The following is a 9,341-nucleotide window of genomic DNA, read 5'->3' on the forward strand; positions in this document are numbered from 1 at the left end:
CTCAGCCTCCCAAGTAGCTGGAATTATAGGCATGTGCCACCATGCCCGGCTAATTTTGTATTTTTGTAGTAGAGACGGGCTTTCTCCATGTTTGTCAGGCTGGTCTCAAACTCCTTACCCCAGGTGATCTGCCCGCCTTGGCCTCCCAAAGTGCTTGCATTACAGGGGTGAGCCACCGTGGCCAGCCTACAAGCTGTTCTATCAGCAAGGTCTTTATGACCTGTATCTTGTGCCGACCTCCTGTCTCATCCTGTGACTTAGAATGCCTTAACCTCCCGGGAATGCAGCCAAGCAGGTCTCAGTCTTATTTTACCCAGCCCCTTCTCAAGATGGAGTCGCTGTGGTTCAAATGCCTCTGACACTCCCACCTCAGCCTTTCAGACAGCTAGGACTATAGGCACACACCACCAAGCCTGGCTAATATCTTCATTTTTAGGGACAGGGTCTTGCTATCTTGCCCAGACTAGTCTCAAATTCCTGGCCTCAAGTGATCCTCCCACTACAGCCTCGCAGAGTGCTGGGATTACAGGTATGAGCTACCACACTAGGCCTTGATTTTTCTTAGTATGTGGGCTCAAGTCATTCAATGTTGATGTTAAAGGAAAATGGGGCCAGGCACTGTGGCTCACACCTGTAATCCTAGCACTTTGGGAGGCCCAGGGGGGCGGATCACCTGAGGTCAGGAATTCAAGACCAGCCTGGCCAACATGGCAAAACCCCATCTTTGCTAAAAATACTAAAATTAGCCGAGCACGTTGGCTCATGCCTGTAATCCCAGCACTTTGAGAGGCCGAGCTGGGTGGATCACTTGAGGTCAGGGGTTTGAGACCAGCCTGGCTAACATGGTGAAACCCTGTCTCTACTAAAACTACAAAAATTAGCCGGGCACAGTGATGGGTGCCTGTAATCCCAGCTACTCAGGAGGCTGAGACAGGAAAATTGCTTGAACCCGGAAGGCGGAGGTTGTAGTGAGCCAAGATCGCGCCACTGCACTCTAGCCTGGGCAACAATATAATAATAATTATTATTATTTTTTGACAGAGACAAATAATATTTTTTTAAAAAAGGAAAATGGGGCTGGGCGCGGTGGCTCAAGCCTGTAATCCCAGCACTTTGGGAGGCCGAGACGGGCGGATCACGAGGTCAGGAGATCGAGACCATCCTGGCTAACACGGTGAAACCCCGTCTCTACTAAAAAAATACAAAAAACTAGCCGGGCGAGGTGGCGGGCGCCTGTAGTCCCAGCTACTCGGGAGGCTGAGGCAGGAGAATGGCGTAAACCTGGGAGGCGGAGCTTGCAGTGAGCTGAGATCCGGCCACAGTACTCCATCCCGGGCTACAGAGTGAAACTCCGCCTCAAAAAAAAAAAAGGAAAATGGGAGGTGATTGTAGCAGGTAGAGGATTTGGAGTGATAGTTAATTACAATTGTAATAAGGACCACAAGGTGCTAAGAGTAATGAGATGTAGCGGACGTCTGCTATTTTTGCCTGTTCAGCATCCACTGGTTCTGCTTTGTGTGATAGCACCCCAAGCTTCCTTTGAACCAGCCCTTCCTTCAGCGGAGGCTGACCCCACCCCTTCGCTCTGTGGGGTGGCCACATGACCCAGGTCTAGCCAATCAGCACATTCCATCCCTAAACCGCGGCTGTGTGCCCCTAGTCCAAGCTAGGCTGCTCCTGGACTTCTGCACCTATTAGGCGAAAATGTGTTCTCTTTTCAATGGAGTTGCTAAGCGTGTGGGATGTAAGCCTGGACTTGCTGGTGGCTGCCTTTGCCACCGCTTAGGGAGATTCTGGCCAGGCATGAAGCCCGCACAGAGTAAATGAAGCTGGGCCAGGAGATGAGGAGAAATGGATTCTGATTGCATTATATCAGTACTAGGATCTGTGTCTGAAATCCAAATAGCTTTTTTTCTTTTCTTTTCTTTTCTTTTTTTCTTTTCTTTTTCGAGACGGAGTCTCTCTCTGTCACCCAGGCTGGAGTACAGTGGCACGATCTCAGCTCACTGCAACCTCTGCCTCCAGGTTCAAGTGATTCTAGTGCCTCAGCCTCCCGAGTAGCTGGGATTACAGGCGCGCACCAACACACCCGACTAATTTTTGTATTTTTAGTAAAGACAAGGTTTCACCATGTTGGCCAGGCTGGTCTTGCACTCCTGACCTCAAGTGATCTGCCCCACCTTGGCCTCCCAAAGTGCTGGGATTACAGGCATGACCCACTGCGCCCAGCCCCAAGTGGCTTTTTCAATTGCATGAGCCAACATATTCTCACAAATCCATTCGAGTTTGATGTCTGTTACTTGCAAATAAAGGAGTTCTGATTGGTTTCCAGTGAAACCTCATCTGTAAGACCCCTGAGCCGCCAGTATCCACGAGTCTTGCCCTGTAACAGCTCCTGTGCAATCCAATAGCCTTGAACACTGGAAGCCACTGAGCCCTTCTGTGACTAGATGCACACCTCTGAGGCTAAGATTACTGGCGTATTCATTGGGACCAGTTTGGCCTCAGTGACTGAAAACCCAACCCAGACTGGTTCATTTGGAAAGGAAAAGTCGGCCAGGCATGGTGGCTCATGCCTGTAGTTCCAGCACTATGAGAGGCTAAGGTGGACAGATCACTTGAACCCAGGAGTTCGAGATCAGCCTGGGCAACATAGCAAAACCCTGTCTCTCCAAAAAAAAAAAAAAATTTCTTTTTTTTGTTTTCGAGACAGAGTCTCGCACTATCGCCCAGACTGGAGTGCAGTGGCGCAATCTAGGCTCACTGCAACCTCTGCCTTCCAGGTTCAAGCAATTCTCCTGCCTTAGCCTCCCAAGTAGCTGGGACTACAGGCGCGCACCACCAGGGGCAGTTAGTTTTTGTATTTTTAGTAGAGACGGGGTTTCACAATGTTGGCATGGATGGTCTCGATCTCTTGACCTCATGATCCTCCCGCCTTGGCTTCCTAAAGTGCTGGGATTACAGGCGTAAGCCACCAGTGTCCAGCCTCTACAAAAAATTTTTTAAATTAGCAGGCGTGATGGTGCGCACCTGTAGTCCCAAATTGAGCCTCGGCCTTCCAGATAGCAAGGTTGTTCTCTGATTGCCTGAGGTCTTTGTCACCTGCTCCACCCCTGAGCTGGAGCCCCACCCAAAGTAATTGACTGAAAGGGGGTGTTCTTCAGTGGGAAATTAGGTAAGGTGTACATTATTTGGCCCTAACTCTTCACCCTTCCCCCTACCCATGCCCTTGGCCATGTAACTTTGCAGTGCCCTTCTCTCACGGGCGGGATGACCTGATGCCTCTTTTTCTTTTTTGAGATGGAGTCTCGCTCTGTCGCCCAGTCTGGAGTGCAATGGCGCCATCTCAGCTCACTGCAACCTCCACCTCCTGGGTTTGAGAGATTCTCCTGCCTCAACCTCCAGAGTAGCTGGGATCACAGGAGCCCGCCACCACGCCCAGCTAATTTTTGTATTTTTAGTAGAGAAAGGGTTTCACCATGTTGGCCAGGCTGGTCTTGAACTCCTGACCTCAGGTGATCCGCCTGCCTCGGCTTCCCAAAGTGCTGGGATTACAAGTGTGAGCCACCATGCCCGGCCCTGCCTCTTGAGCCAGGGAGTTCAAGACCAGCCTGGGCAACATAACGAGATTTCAGCTCTATTTAAAAAAATAATAATTAAAAAAAAAAAAAAAAACCAGAATGGCCCTACCGTTCACTGGCAGGGAAGAGTGGGGGGGGGCCTCCTGTCATCTCCAAATCATAGGACTGTCCCCACCAGCCATAGCTGATCATTTTAGGAGTGGCTCCAAGGAGTCCCAAACTGGGCCCATTACAAGGAGGGTTACAATTGAGATGAGAAGCCAATCAGTATCTGCTATAATTAAAAATATGAGAACTTAGGAGTCGTGGGGCAGGTGTGTTTAGTTGAAAGCCTAACGGAGAGAGTCCATGTGTTTGTTACTTACGGTAATGCCGGCTGCTGGAACAGATAAACCCCCAAATCTCTGTGGCTTAACATTACAGAAGTTTATGACCTGCTCAGATAACAGTCTAAGGCAGGTCTGCCACATGGCCATTCAGGGACAGCTACCTTGTGGTTATACTCTCTCTCGGGGCCTCTACTGGTAGATAGCAAACAATGCAGAGAGGAAAAGACAGATCCATGATCTTAACCATCTCAGCCCCAGACAGGGGACCGCGTCGTTTCCACCCACCTTCCATCAGCAAAAACCGGTCACGTGACCACACCTAACAGCAATGAAGGCTGGGAAATATGTGCCCAGGAAGGGAAGGAATCAGTTTCTTTGCAGAGGAGAGAAGGAAAAGAAGAGAGGGAAAGGAGGAAAATAGACAGAAGGAGGGAGAGAAAGAGAGAAGAACTAATGAGCATAGAGAAGAAAGACAGCCCAGGCACAGTGGCTCACATCAGTAATTCTAGGTCCTTGGGAGGCAAGACGGGAGAATCACTTGAGGCGAAGAGTTCAAGACCAGCCTAGGCAACATAGTGGGACCCTGTCTCTGCAAAAATAATAATAATATTATTATTAAATAAAAGAAAGGGAAGAGACAGCCATGAAGATAACTAGCTGAGGCCAGGTACAGTGGCTCGTGCCTATAATCCCAGCACTTTGGGAGGCGGAGGTGGGCAGATTGCTTGAGGTCAGAAGTTCTAGACCAGACTGGCCAACATAGCGAAACCCCATCTCTACTAAAAATACAAAAATTAGCTGGGCATGGTGGCAGGTGTCTGTAGTCCCAGCTGCTCGGGAGGCTGAGGCAGGAGAATCACTTGAACCTGGGAGGCAGAGGATGCAGTAAGCCGAGATCACACCACTGCACTTCAGCCTGGGTGGCAGAGCGAGACCCTGTATCAAAAAAAAAAAAAAAATCACCTGGCTTGTTAAAACAGATTCCTGGACCCCACCCCAGAATTTGATTCAGGTTGGGAGTGAGGCCTGTGAAGTTGCATTTCTAGCAAATTCCCAGGTGATACTCATGCTGCTGCTCTCAAACCACTGTGAAGTTCCAGACTAGGAGACTCCAAAGAGACACTGGAGCCAACCACAATGTGTAAACCTGATTGGGTCCTGATTTGGAAATTAAACATCTTTAAAATGCATTCAGGGAATAATTGGGTTCATTTGAACGTGGACTCAATATTAGAAAATTTATATTAATTTTCTTGGGTAGGGTGGTGACATGCGGCTGGCTATAAGGGAAGATGCCTCCTAAAAATATTAGGAGATTCACACTGCAGTCGTTAGGGGTCAAGTGGCACGATATCTATAGCTAACTTTTATTTATTTATTTATTATTATTATTATTATTATTATTGTTTTAGAGACAGGGTCTTGCTCTGTCACCCAGACTGGAGTGCAGTGGCGTGATTGTAGCTCACTGCAGCCTCAAACTCCTGAGATCAAGTGATCTTCCTGCCTCAGCCTCTCCAATAGCTGGGACTATAGGCCCACACTACCATGCCTGGCTTACAACTAACTTTTAAATGTTGGCCAGGCGCACTGGCTCACGCCTGAAATCCAAGCACTTTGGGAGGCCAAGGCGGGTGGATCACTGGAGGTCAGCAGTTCAGACCAGCCTCGCCAACGTGACAAAACCCCGTCACTACAAAAAAACACAAAAAAATTAGCTGAGCATGGTGGCAGGCACCTGTAATTCCAGCTACTTGAGAGGCTGAGGCAGGAGGATCACTTGGACCCAGGAGGTAGAGGTTGCAGTGGGCCGAGACCGTGCCACTGCACTCCAGCCTGAGCATTAGAGTGAGACGCCATCTCAAATAAATAAATAAATAAATGTTTCAGCAAAATACATACATACACACAAAGAAAATATGACAAAATGGTAATTACTGAATTTCAGGACAGGTGTATGAGTGACCATTATACCACTTTTTCAACCCTTATATGTTTGGATGTTTTAAATATTTAAAGCTATTTATAAATATGCAGTAGCTCATGCTTGTAATCGTAGTATTTTGAGGGGCTGAGGTGGGAGCATAGCTTGAGCCCAGGAGTTCGAGGCTGCAGTGAGCTACGATCGCACCACTGCACTCCAGGCTGGGTAGCAGAGCAACACCCTATCTCAAAAAAATATAAAATAAAATGAAATAAATCTGGGGAGGGTGTGGGGGAGGGACTAGTGCATTGCAACCTAATTGAATAAGCAGGAGGCTGCCATGGAATGAGCCAGGCCCAACTGTGTCAGTCCCTCTGGGTCATTCTAAGGAGTTTGGATTCTATCCTGAATGCATGAGGAAACCCTTGAAGGCCTTAAGCAGAGAGTGACATGGTCTGATTTTTTTTGAACCTGTAGCTTTGTGTTTGAGATGGGGTCTTGCTAGGTTGCCCAGGCTAGTCTCGAACTCCTGCCCCCAGCCACCCAAGTAGCTGAGATTACAGATAAGCACCACCATGCCCAGCTAATTTTTGTATTTTTAGTAGAGACGGGGTTTCACCATGTTGGCCAGACTGGTCTCAAACTCCCGACCTCAAGTGATCCGCTCGCCTCGGCTTCCCAAAGTGCTGGGATTACAGGCGTTAGCCCCTGTGCCCAGTCAATTGTACATTTTTAAATAACTCAAAGAGTGTAATTGAATTGTTTGTAACACAAAAGATAAATGCTTGACGTGATGGATCCCCATTTACCCTGATGTGATTATTACACATTGCATGCCTGTATTAAAACATCTCGTGCACCCCATACATATATATGCCTACTATTACCCACAAAAATTAAAAAATGAAAACATTATCCTTTTGATGCTTGGCCACATGGAGGATGTAGCAAATGGTTCATGGCCAAGCACAAGAGAGCCACTAATGTCTGCACCAGGAAAGGATAATTGTCCAATTATAACCCAGAGGCAGCCTCTGGTGTCAGTAGCTGATTGTTCTGAACAAGCCCAGATTCTTTGCTTCCCCAAAGCTGTGTGAAATTTAAAAATTCATACTCATTGACAAATGATAATCGTAATACAGATGCCAAGGCACCACTCATACCAAAGAAACCCGATTCCCTTGGCACCAGGATCAAATCCAAGATCCCCAGGGATATTTATTTATTTATTTATTTATTTTGAGATGGATTCTGCTCAGTCACCCAGGCTGGAGTGTAGTGGCGCAATCTCAGCTCACTGCAACCTCCGCTTCCTGGGTTCAAGCAATTCTTGTGCCTCAGCCTCCTGAGTAGCTGGGATTACAGGTACCCGCCGCCACGTCCGGCTAATTCTGTATTTTTAGTAGACAGGGGTTTTACCATGTCGGCCAGGCTAGTCTCGAACTCCTGGTCTCCGCTGATTTGCCCACCTCAGCCTCCCAAAGTGCTGGGATTGCAGGCGCAGCCACCACACCTGGCCCCAGGACATTCTCGATTGCAGCCAGGCAGAGCCTGCAGTCCTGGGGTGGAGAGGTCCAGTAGGCTTATGACGGACTGGCTCCAGGGTCCCTGAGCACAAGGTTGCAAGACCATGTTGTCACACTCTGGACCTCTTATGAGTACAGACAGACCCTGGCTCTGGAGGACCCAGATCAGAGAAACCTATCCTCTCGAGGCTTGGGGATCTCTTAATCCTTTTCTTTTGACAAATTGACTTCTCTGATGATATCAATGATCCATATGCATAGGAAAGAATTAAAATAAAAGTGGCCTGGTTTGCCAGGCACAGTGACTCACACCTGTAATCCTAGCACTTTGGAAAGCTAGGCAGGTGGATCACCTGAGGTCGGGAGTTTGAAACCAGCCTGACCAACATGGAGAAACCTCGTCTCTACTAAAAATACAAAATTAGCCAGGCATGGTGGCACGCACCTGTAATCCCAGCTACTTGGGAGGCTGAGGCAGGAGAATCACTTGAACCTGGGAGGCGGAGGCTGCAGTGAACCGAGATCACGCCATTGCACTCCAGCCTGGGCGACAAGAGTGAAACTCCATCTCAAAAAAAAAAAAAAAAGTGGCCTGGTACAGTGGGTCATGCCTGTAATCCCAACACTTTGGGAGGCCGACACAGGAGGACTGCTTGAGGTCAGGAAGTTCAAGACCAGCCTGGGCAACATAGCAAGACCCTGTCTCTAATAAAATAAAAAATTAGGCTGGGCATGGTGGCTCATGCCTGTAGTCCCAGCTACTTGGGAGGCAGAGGCAGGAGGATCGCTTGAGTCTGGGAGGCAGAGATTGCAGTGAACAGACATCACATCACTGCACTCCAGCCTGGGCCACAGAGCAACTCTATCTCAAAAACAAAAAAGCAAAAAAACAAAAACCAAACAGGAGGCGTGGTGGCACACACCTGTAGTCCCAGCTACTCAGGAGGCTGGGGTGGGAGAATCACTTGAGCCAAGGAGTTTGAGGCTGCAGTGAGCCGTGATCAGGCCACTGCATTCCAAACTGAGTGACACAGTGAGACCCTGTCTCCAAAAACAGTATTTTTTAAAAAGTACAGGAAGGAAAATAAATAGGCCAGGTGTGGTGGCTCACGCCTATAATCCCAGCACTTTGGGAAGCCAAAGTGGGTGGATCACCTGAGGTCAGGAGTTTGAGACCAGCCTTGGCAACATGGTGAAACCCAGTCTCTACTAAAAATACAAAAATTAGGCCTGGTATGGTGGTACACACATGTAGTCCCAGCTACTCAGGAGGCTGGGGTGGGAGAATCACTTGAGCCAAGGAGTTTGAGGCTGCAGTGAGCCGTGATCAGGCCACTGCATTCCAAACTGAGTGACACAGTGAGACCCTGTCTCCAAAAACAGTATTTTTTAAAAAGTACAGGAAGGAAAATAAATAGGCCAGGTGTGGTGGCTCACGCCTATAATCCCAGCACTTTGGGAAGCCAAAGTGGGTGGATCACCTGAGGTCAGGAGTTTGAGACCAGCCTGGCAACATGGTGAAACCCAGTCTCTACTAAAAATACAAAAATTAGCTGGGCGTGGTGGCACATGCCTGTAATTCCAGCTACTCGGGAGGCTGAGGCAGGAGAATCACTTGAACCCAGGATGCAAAGGTTGCAGTGAGCTGAGATCCTGCCAGTGCACTTTAGCCTGGGTGACAGAGTGAGACTCCGTCTCAAAAAAGAAAACAAAAGAACAAGAAAGTAAGTAAAAGTCGCCTAGAATCCCATTACCCTGAAATAGCCCCTGTTTCATTCAGTGAGCACCCTTCAAGCATTTCCTTACGAAAACAAACACCCACGAACACACACGGAGATGTATGTAATGCATCGTTCATCATGGGCAGCCTTCTTCCTTCTCTTGACTTACTTCCCACCCTCCCTCTCCCCCATTGCATCCCTCCCCAGTGTCAACTGAAAAATAATACGGTCTTCCTCCATTTGAGAGGAGATTTTGCTTC

The sequence above is a fragment of the Colobus angolensis genome, unplaced genomic scaffold (assembly GCF_000951035.1).
Source record: "Colobus angolensis palliatus isolate OR3802 unplaced genomic scaffold, Cang.pa_1.0 Scaffold128, whole genome shotgun sequence".
Taxonomy (NCBI): domain Eukaryota; kingdom Metazoa; phylum Chordata; class Mammalia; order Primates; family Cercopithecidae; genus Colobus; species Colobus angolensis.